The sequence below is a fragment of the Amphiura filiformis genome, chromosome 10 (genome assembly GCF_039555335.1).
Source record: "Amphiura filiformis chromosome 10, Afil_fr2py, whole genome shotgun sequence".
NCBI lineage: Eukaryota > Metazoa > Echinodermata > Ophiuroidea > Amphilepidida > Amphiuridae > Amphiura > Amphiura filiformis.
This window is the reverse complement of record NC_092637.1, coordinates 55329144-55339872: the sequence shown is the minus strand read 5'-3', so window position 1 is coordinate 55339872 and position 10729 is coordinate 55329144.

Here is a 10729-nt window from a genome sequence, read left to right as displayed (position 1 = left end):
GCTATAATACGCAAACTTTATTGCGATATCGCACATGAAAACAGTCACATGTGCACAGCCAGAGAAGATCCGATTTAATCAGTTGAGCTGTTTCAATGAGTGTTATCTTGGTTTTATAGCTTTTAATGGGGTTAAGTCCTGCAAAGGTCGAGATGAATTCTACTGTAGACATGACTGCATCATGACTTGTTTAAGTTAACAATGATAATATAATGACTGGTTCTTGTACATGTTATAAGGCACAATCTCTTCCGATGAGGAACTCAAAGCGCGTAAAGCACGAAATTTACAAACAAACATAAAAACAATCAATTTACAAATATTGGTTTTAAGCTGGCGTTTAAATAACGAAAGTCTGGGGGCGTTACGAAGGTTATATGGAAGTATGTTCCAAACAGTTTGCTTTATCATAAAACATACAGCGTAATATTTATGTTTTGTAAATGAAAGTTTTGTTTAAAATATTGCTCAATTGCATGTAAGATTGTTGGGTAAAGTTGTTTTGAGGTGATGATGAAATCAAATCCTCATCGTGCTATAAACATGATCAGTAGGAGCGCTAGGCGCAAAAAGCCTGGGAATTTCTTTGCTATATTGAAGTTCTGGCAACACTGTAGCCATGCCGGTATTCCTAAACCCAGGGATATCGATCCACAATGCTAGTATTAGGCTTAGATTTCACGCGTTGATTTTGAAAAATTTTCAGCCGGCAGTAAAAAATGGTGAAATCAAAACGGAAATTCTGACAAAACTATATCGCTCGCGGTGATGTGCGTTAGAAAGTTGGGAAAAATTCTTCATTAGCGAACTATATTACTTTGAAAAGCTAAAAGGTTGATCCAAAAAAAGGCTCGCGGGCAGAGTGTAAGCCTATCAAAATCGAAAAACTTACACGAAATGACTGAATTTCACGCCTAAGTTTAACACTAGGAAAAAAAAAAAAAAATACAGTATCAAGCACTACAATTTTTCCTGACATTTACTGAAAAAATGAAAATGATTGCTTTTCATTTGGCCGAGAAAATTAATTTTACATTGAAAAGGTGTAACTCAAAATTTAGCTCATTTCAACACCAAATTCGATCGTTTGTATTGCCTTATTAAATGACCGAGTGAGCTAAGCAGAACAAAAGAATCGGTTGTCCAGGTTGCTAACTGTAGATATAATAATAATTTAATATTTCGAGTTAAATCAAACGTGACTGTCTCGGTGTCATTCCTGTCATGGTAGGTACAACGTTAGCTCAGTATTGAATGGCACTATGGCAGACAAATATTCCTTGGTTGAACAGTTATTCTTCTTATTATTTATTGCTGGGTTTTGGTAACACTAAGGGGCTGTGCAATAATTATGAGCCATGGGTGAGGGTAAGGGGGATAAGATGTTTTGGCAAGTCAAAGGGGGATGGTCGAGCAATTTTGGCAGATCGAAAGAGGGAATGTAAGTGATTTTTGGCATACATTTACGGGACACCTTTTGAATAAATCGTTCTAAAAAGGTATAGTATGAATGGCCAAATAGATCAAACAACATGCAGCATTACACGTATAAGATATAACACGTTTTGGACCATTTGGCAATTCATAGCTAAGGAAAACAGTACAGGAATGTTCAAATGTGCAAAATTTCCTGCTCGCTACGATAGCATTGTATTTATCTAGAACATAAGGTTTGCAAATTAGGAACAAAACAATTTGGCATGTGCAAAGTGGGGAGGGGTAGCTCAAATGTTTTTGGCATGCCGAAGGGGGTCAAACAATATGTTTCACGTCGTTTGAAAATCACCCCATGGGGGTTCATAACTACAGTACTGCATAGCCCTTTTGCAAGGGCAAGAATGTTGGGGCTAACTTAGAGTCTGATTCAAATGTGTTTTTTTTCAACATTAGTCATGTTAGTGGGATATTGGAATTCCCAGTCTTACAGGCTTGGGACTCTATAGTGGAATTCCCAGTTTGATTCAATTATCAAGGTCACTCAACAGGAAATGACACTCTGTCTAGAAATATAGTTTCAAACTCTAAATGGATATCAACATACTGAAATGCATGATTCGTATGCTAACGATTGCTAACAATAGCAGGTTAGTTGGTGTTCCAAATCATTGCACCTCGCTTAAACTACCTGAGGTTTATGCGGTTTGTTACTGTTTTTAAGTTTTCATAGCATTTAACGCTACTTAAAAGTAGTTAAGGTATATCTGGAGTCGTGTCGGAGTCATGAAGTTCTGTTCTCATAGGGATGGTTTTCGAGAAGTTATGAAGATGGACATGTTTTATCTTCTGGTTCTATTGGCTTTCGCTACATACGCCGTTAAAGGTACGAAACAATAGATTATATCGTTTTATTATTATTTTATGCTACACCACTCCCGACTCACCCCAATTAATAAATAAACCGTGCGGTTTATACAGTCCCCTTCCAGACCAGTATTGGAATTTTGCGAAAATATATTCCATACTTGATGTCAAGTATTTATAATTGCCATGTATTATGATGACTATAGCCTAGAACATATCATGTGTTCATGTATATCAGTGTAATTTATATATAGTGTACATGTATCGGTGATTAGTTGTTTGGTATCAAAACTTCCTTCCCCAATGGAATATGGGGGGCTGCACAAATAATTGGTGGATGTAACAATTTAAGTACGGATAGGTCTGCGCCAGGTTCGGTTGCAACTGGCCTAGTTGATGCGATCTGATTGTGATGATTCACCATGGCAGCGAAATTACAGCGCTATGAATCCTCCAAGATCTGGAAAAGGCGCTTTATAAATTTATTTTATTTATTTAATTTATGTGCTGTTATCTAGGATAATGTGTTGAAGAAAAACAGTTTTACCTTATTTGATCTTACATAGCATTTAACATTTAATAATTATTTATATAAAAATACGGTTCGGCAGGGGTTTTGTAAGGGGATCTTTCTTGGTGAACTTTTTTACACTATTAATGTGTTGAAGAAAAACAGTTTTAATCCTATTAGTATTTCGTGCTCTCTTACACTAAGGATAAACCCATAAAAAAGCCCTGCGCTGAAAAAGCATGGCGGGCAAAGTGATGGGTTTAAAATTAATATTTTTCTTTTCCCTTTTTCATTGTGAAATAGGATGAAAAAATAATTTTGAGTCCAAAATAAATTTCAATGCAAAATAAACTTCAGTTATTAATGTGCGTCAAAAGATCTGCATAATAGTAAAACATCAAAGGCATAGAGAACTATTAACGTGGTTTTAAAATGGTGCTCCACTTTAACTTGATGGCAATAAGAATAAAAGGTAACAGACCTGATACGTCTGATAGGCTTGATTGTTCCACGCATTTACACTTAACTCTAAAATCCACTTTATAAAACCTAACATAACCTAAGTTATACTTCTAACCCTAAACCCAACTCCAAGCTAGTCACGCGATACCATGGACATTAATGTTTGTTTGCTTTTTTCTGGATTTTTTTCTGATAAAGTAGCCGAGACATAAAAAAACCCGATGAACAATAAAATAAGGAGTGCTTTATTTCTTGGACTAATTAGCACACAATCAATTGTCCTAAGTCCAGCTTCGAGAAAGGCGACCTTAGTAAGTGTTTTAGGAGAACAGCCTAATAGTCCCAAGGGTTATTAGTCCAAAAGGAGTTTATGTCCTCCCAGTGAATGTGAAATCCAACATTTTTTCTTCAATCACTGCGCCGTCTTTTTTAAAGACATTTCTTGTTTAGGAATAAGGTTAGGTTAGGATTAACATATAGTCTGTCCACATAGAAGTACGAAGTAAGTAGACCTCGGAAACTGGAGGTATGAGAATAATTATTTCAGTGCAATGCTTCTATGGCGCGCCAACTGCTGCGCGATTTGTGCACCACGCTCTTTACGCGTCGCGTCGCAATCGCGTGTGACGCAAAGCATCGACCCCCGATGCTACAGATTTGGTTTGTACTTCTAAGTGGACAGACTGTAAGGGTTAATGTTAGGGGTATGATCAGGCTAGGATTACATTCAGTGTTAGGATTACAGTTGGAATAATTGTATTTAGGCTTGGGGTTGGGTTTAGGGATAAAAGTATGACTTAGCCTACATGTTACTGTTAGGTTTTATAGAGTAGAGTTTAGAATTAGTTTTGGGGTAATGGTTAGAGTTTATTGGGTTTTGGGAGCAGTAGCCATGCGGACTATCGGCCTGTAACACACAGTGTCATCGACCCTATATCTTCATGGCAGAAATCGCCATGGTAGGTTGAATCCACAGCCACGATTGGCCATTTGGTTCAGACCTTTGAAGCTCTTTGAGACGAATAATTAGTCGAGGACATGACTAAGGCTACTCACAATAGCCGGGTAATTGATCTTGGTTGTGCGTGAATAAGCTTGTATACCCCATTGAGGTCAATGGTCATCGACTTTTATACTGCCTAGTAGTGAGTGCAGCTGTACTACATCCATACAGGACCAACGCAATATAAAATTAGAGTTTTGGTCCGATTTTGAGTTCAAAGCGCACGGCCAATTTTCAAAGCGCATTCTAGCGACCATCATATCTGTTCAACACGTATTTTCAAGTGTATGAGACCACATCTGGTTTCTTGAGAAAAATTCATTTACGGGAGATATTCATCATTTTCTAACCCGGTATCCGAAGATTTTCGTCTGATATCAAAATCGTGCATAGCAATTCACGTGTATCGATCCCGTGTATTCATTTTAGTGTCTCTGCTGCACCAAATAATTATTAGCCAGGCGGTGTCGGTGTGTAACATGTTTTAGTGCACCCGATGAACAATAATTATGAGGTTGTACTCCCACTCATTAGTAAGACTATGTTTAAATATGTATAGAAATGCATTGACAACGTAACTGTCAAAACAAGCAGTGATGCCAACGCCGCGCCTTAGGCGCACAATTGGGCAAAGTACAGGGTGAGTCAAAAAAAGTGCAATAGAGAAAAGAATCCATTTTTATTTAATAACCGAGTTGAACCTTTTAGGTTTTAAAACATTTTATAAATAGCATATCCATTAGTGATCTGGTGTGAAAAAGTCAAGGAATTAGCATTTACCGTTTTGTTTTTATGACACATTTTATAGCGATACCCAATTTTAATGTTTATCCAAGAGACATCTATAATTTGAATGTCAGCCCACTCTGTGTATGTAGATTTGGAACAATCATTGGCATTGAAATAAAATGGAGCACCAAAGTGTTATTGCCCTTGGTCTTGTTTAAGGAGAAGAAACATTATTTGTTATTAATTTAATTTTCCCTTTATTTTACAGATGTTTATTCTCTATCAAAACCATATAAATTTGTAGGCGGGTTTTTCAAATGTCGAAATGAAATGCGCGCAAATTGAAGTGGAGTGAATTACAAAATATCCATGTAAGTTGGCCATATTGGGATTAAATAAAAAGGAGTTGGAGTCGAGTGAGGTATGAAGGACTTAAAGTAATGTTAGAAAGCTTGTTTGAACAGAAAAAAAGAAATAAAAATAACTCAAAAATCAACCTTATTTAAGTTAAAGTCAGTGTCAGAGCTGGTGCATTTATCGTGCATTATGTGCTCCCATTCAAAATACATGGTACCTCGTGGACAAATAAAGAAATTGGGTATCGCAGCAAAAGGACTCATAAAAATTAAACGGTAGAAGCCTATCACTTCATTTTTTCACAGAAGGTGACTATTGAGTGTGGTATTTGTAGAAATTTTCAATAATGGGAAAGTTCAACTTGGTTCTTACATAAATATCGATTCTTTGTTCTATTGCACTTTTTTTGACTCACCCTGTATGTGAAGTGAAATATTAGCGTTAATGGATGTTATTGTTAATTGAATTCTGGATCTGATTGAATTTATCTCAAAGTTAATAACGTGGTTGAAAGCACATGATAAATCTAAAGTAGACAAAAAATATATAACAAATCTTACAAATCGGCTTCTTTTTAAAGCAATAATCAATTTTGTTTACGTCAAAACAACTTCTTTTCATGTTAAAAATACACAGGTGTCTCATACAACCGGGTGAAAGTTGAAAGACATGGTTACTGTAAATACTTATATCTTTAATAAATATCATTTGTTGCCAAAAGTGAATAGGATCACCTAACCGTCAAATACTTTGGGTAATATTATCTTAACAATATGGAAAATATCAGTTTAACATGTTTGCTTGATTCACATCATTTTGGTGCTTTCTGGCAAGGCATTAAATATTGTGTAAAAATGTGTAAAGTAACTAAAATCGCCTGAAATTATTGTAATGAAAATAAAACATTACTTACAACTTTGATATTTAGGAAAAATTAGTTTGACAAAATCCTTCAAAATATTATTTCTTCCGGGGCCACAATTTACACCCCAATATAAAAATTATTAACGTGTTAATTATTATGCAAATTGTAATATAATTATTTCCAAATTATTTTAATAACGTATTATAGGTACTCATTACACAACCGTGACGTTGGTCACACTGTGTCCTTTTTTTTACAGGATCTTCTTCTTCTTCTTTCTTTCTTTCTTTCTTAAAAATGGTTTTAAATTTGCATACATAGAAAACTCACATGTCCCAATTCAGACCCAGCATGAAAAATGACCAACATAACAGGGACACCAAAGTAATATTTTCCCTTCATTTTCAGAAATAAAAAGATCTTGAAATGACTTTAAATTCATATTTGAATGTGATTTAGTATCCTTTATAATGAGAAAAAGAAAAGAGTTGGAAAGAATTCTTCATAATTTTAAAAATTGCATTTTTAATTTTTTCAAAACTGCAAAAAAGTACCAAAATTCAACTTTACTTCAATTTTTAGCATATTTGGTACAATATTGGATGTTTTTCAATGTCCTTGTGTGATACCTTTAGATATATATCAGACTTGCAATTTGTCAACCTTTCTCCATCATTATGCATGTGTGATATTTGTGCTCAATTTTGCACCGTCGCGTTTAACTTTGGTGTCCCTTTGGTGTCCCAGTTACACGCGACATGCCAACATTTAACTTAAAAATGCTGAATTGACTAGGAAATATTGAAACATAACATTAAACACTGTTTGCAGTGTTAAATCAATATCAGAAGTACCAGTTTCAATAAAATTATGTTGTTTATACACTGAAAATGACCAACATAACTATGTCAGCATGGTGGGACACCAAAATTTCAAATGCCTATCAGCAAAAGTTTTTGAGTTCAGAAAACATGATATGATGTTTTTGGGTTAACCTTATGGTAAGTCATCTGAGGAGACTTCATTCATTAAAAAATGAGCAACCTTAGGCAAATTAGGAGCAATCAAAAGTTACCAACATAATTTGCCAAGCGGGACACCAAAATTATGTCAAAAACTGATTTTACCTTAAAAACATATTTAATTTGGTTGATTACTTCCAAGTTTAGTACTTTTGGATAGACTTTAACCTAATCCATTTATTCAAGATGCTTTTTTAATGTAAATTTGACAATGTTTAAAGAAAATGGTGCAAGAAATATAAAAAAAAACATATCTTCGGGACACCAAATAGCTACACGAGAGACAATGATTTTCTATGGGCCCGTGTAAGAAATTATGTGTAATGGTAATACTGATATTTTGCTCTTGTTGATATACTTACTATGATAGAAAAGCCAAGGAACCCAGTACATGGCAAATAATTAAACCTGATCAACCAAATTTACATGTTGAAATGTCACAGCTGGTACCCAAAAATCATGCGGGACACGAAGGCAAAGTATATCTGTAACTCAAAAAAAAAAAAACTGATATGTCATATAAGGTATAATAAAATACTAGATATGCTGGAATAGTTCTGTTGCATTAATCAGAAATTTGGCATCATGCATATGGGCAAAGTCAGTGAAAACCCAATTGGCTCCCATATTTATGGACATACCGGTCACATGAAATTCGAGGGGTCAATGGTCATCTAGGGGTCATTAAGGTTTCACTTCCGGTATAAACCAAATTCCTTCAAAAAATTTATTAGCTAAGAAATACATAGGAGAGTGACGATATGTGCACACATGAATTATGTTTACCTAATGTATATGTGGTATTTTTTATTTGGGGTCAATGGTCATTAAGGGGTCACTTCCGGTATAAAACGAAATAAATTCAAAAAGAATTATCAGTCAAGAAAAATGTAGCACATTCACACATGAATTGATGTTACTCAGTGTATATGTTTTATTATTTTATTTGGGGTAAAAAGGTCATTGAGGGGTTACTTCCGGTCTGAGACGAAAAACCTTCAAAATGCTCCTTCTTCCACAAATAACATGGCAAAGTGATATCACGTGCACGTACGTGCATTGACATTAGCCAATGTCTATGAGGTTTTCATATATTTTGGGGTCAAAGGTCATTAAGGGGTCACAACACGGCTGTGTTCGTGGTCTTAGACCACAGCTATGTCTAGTTACCCCTATATTCACTCGTGAAGAAATTTTACTTGTTCAGTTGATACTGATAAAAATTGCTCGACAATTATTCCAATGTTGTATGCCACAAGAAGTACTTCAATAAATTACATTACTTTAAGTAATTAATTTGAGACCTCAATGTCTGATTTGTCTGATTTAGCCGTTTAGGAATCATTGGTTTGTTTGACCGGTCTAAAAAATCTGCAGGTTCTCTTGTTTGGAGGTTTCGGAACTTGTTTGAGTTTCTATGCGCATGCAAGGACTGCTGACTCTAAACTGGGCTAAATATGGTGACTATTTTAGGTAACCAAAGATTGTAAAAGAAAACAAATTGCCTCGGATTTCTGTGACTTTTGCAGAAAGAGATTGGGTAATTGGAAAGCTTTCCTGGACTTTTTAGATATCTTTACAGGTATAACTCACAAAGTCATCATTTATGGAACACTTTTTAAAACTTGCGTACCTCAAATATGCCCCACATTCCCCCGATCAATGTTGGTAGTTGTGTTTTTGGCGACATCTAACATAGTAGTAGGAAACGGTTCAGACTTTACACCAAAGAAGGCTAAATTTCAGTGTGTTAAGTATAAACAAAATACGGATGTCCTACTTTGACACAAGCGTTCCAACTACTTATGACCGGGATTGTAGGTAACGACACCTGTTATAATATCCAGTCCATACCAGACGAAAAAAACATCAGAAAAGAGGGTGAGGGTGAACGCTAATTCTTCCATGCATGATGACCACATTTCATTTCAACGTATTAAATTAGTCACCAGGTATATGCCTTCAGTTGTATTCAATTATATGCTATCAATGCTATACGACTTATTAATTAGTAATTATTAAAGTTACTCTTTAAAAATGTTGTGTTTGTAATGTCAAGGCCGGATTTACCATAGGGCCAGATGGGCCCGGGCCCAGGGCCCCCCAAAATTACCCTGTACAATGTGCATCTTCCATTTTAGCTGAAAAACGCTATGTTTTTGGCCAAAATAACCTACAAAAATTTTGCGCGCTTCGTGCAAATGTCCTAGTAAAATCTAAAAACTTGGTCACTTGAGTGCACATGCCTTCCTCACGGTACGTTTGGGGCCTCCAAATTTCGGCCTGGTCCAGGGCCCCAAAAAGGTAAATCCGGCCCTGTGTAAATCTTATCGCTAGTATATTGTTTACAATGTTCATCGTGTTACTGAAGCCATTGCCATGTAACTGCTCCAAAAAAGAAACTTACCAGGTAAGAAATTTGTCTGTCAAATTCAAACGACAAATTGTGTTACACTAAATGGGATATGAGTGGAAGCAGTGTTAATTGACGCGAATTTTTACACCTCATTTGTTGCAAACGGATGAGTATTTTTGAAGTTATGCTTATTTAACCGAACCTATCCACTGGAATGAAAGTTGCACTCATACCACTTGAGATGGTTGGCAGTATACAGGTATAATCAGTGCTCTCCTCTTCTTCTTTGCATGACTAACTTTCCTATTGCTTCTTGTGAGGATGAAGAATGATCAAAGTTCAATGACAATTGTCCTTATTCAATCATCTGAAGAAATTAAGTCGAATGAAAGAATCAATATGATGACCAGGGATTTAGGGGACCTTGGGTGTGTCCAGAGTATTGCGTTCATGTGGTCGTTGGTTCAAGACCTGACAAGACCAAGCAATATGCCTAAATTAAGTGAAAATCAGAGATGGCTTTTAAATGGAATGTTAGAGGCCGGTCAGAGCGTGTCAGAAACTGCACCGAACGCTGAACGTGGCTAGGAGTGTTGTTCGAAAGTGGCGGGACAGACGTCAACAGCCTGGTGGTAGTCTGAAAGATCTTGAAAGAAGTGGCAGACCACGAGTTACGTCAGCCATGCAAAGAAGAGGAGAGCACTGATTACACCTGTATACTGCCAACCATCTCAAGTGGTATGAGTGCAACTTTCATTCCAGTGGATAGGTTCGGTTAAATAAGCATAACTTCAAAAATACTCATCCGTTTGCAACAAATGAGGTGTAAAAATTCGCGTCAATTAACACTGCTTCCACTCATATCCCATTTAGTGTAACACAATTTGTCGTTTGAATTTGACAGACAAATTTCTTACCTGGTAAGTTTCTTTTTTGGAGCAGTTTATATGTTTTCTTCTTGTATAGGAATAGACGACAGTGGAATGACGAATGAATATGTGTTTACTGTCCCAACACTTGGCTTGACATATACCTCGAAAGTCCCCTATGGCATGCGGACTTATTATTCCCCCCACGTATTCGTCACAACACCTTCCAGAGATCCTGTTAATGTGACGCTCTC